Source organism: Protomyctophum parallelum (assembly GCF_964188405.1).
Source record: "Protomyctophum parallelum genome assembly, chromosome: 19".
Lineage (NCBI taxonomy): Eukaryota > Metazoa > Chordata > Actinopteri > Myctophiformes > Myctophidae > Protomyctophum > Protomyctophum parallelum.
In genome coordinates, this window is record NC_139717.1 from 21,785,337 (window position 1) to 21,786,039 (window position 703).

General features: G+C 35.4%; 1 protein-coding gene across 1 annotated transcript in view; it reads right to left on the reverse strand.

Moving 5' to 3' along the window:
* Positions 1-224: 224 nt before the first annotated feature.
* rhag (Rh associated glycoprotein) overlaps positions 225-703 on the reverse strand; it is a 33,636-nt gene continuing 33,157 nt past the window's right edge. Inside the window, exon 10 of the mRNA XM_083790012.1 lies at positions 225-703. This exon is cut by the window's right edge and continues 1,679 nt beyond it. The gene's annotated coding sequence lies outside the window, so the exon portion shown is untranslated.

Sequence of the window (703 nt, forward strand, 5' to 3'; positions counted from 1 at the left end):
TCTAAAACACGTCTAAAAATAGACGTGTTTTAGACGTCTATTTTTACACGTTTTTTATCCCATTTTTGACCATGGGCTATAGCCCATACCGTACGGCATACTATAGCACGCCGTTTTTCATCATTTTTGAGGATTTGGAAAAAAAACAAAAAAACAATGTATATATATATATAAATGTGTCTGATTTAACAACAACAGGGATTGAAACAAACTGACAATATCCATTTGTTTATTTACTTATTTATTACAAAACAAAACAAAAAAACTGTGCATATAAGATTAAACTACATGTAAATAGAATACAAAAAAAAAAAAAAATTCTTTGTCCAGGGACAACTCTTATAATGTCAAATACATGGTTTGGAAAGCAGTTGACTCCTGGGCAAAAATGTATTTATACAGGTAAGTATGCAATAAAATTATCAGTGTTTCCATTCAAATTAACTGAGTCTTACTGTGTAGACACATGCGTGAAACTGATTAGCGGTAAGAGCGTTTTGCACTAACTATCCTTGCCCCATGGGTCAGAGCCATGTTGATGTCAACCTCATAGACCTGGCATGTGATTCCACGTGGTTCCAGCAGAGGGCTCCAGTCAGCTCACCTAACGCAGCAGGCCAATGCAAGGAAAGCTTAAAGTGACACTTCACCCTTTTTGCAAAAAACTAAAATATGTTAGCACACTTCCTTCCTGGACTACAAT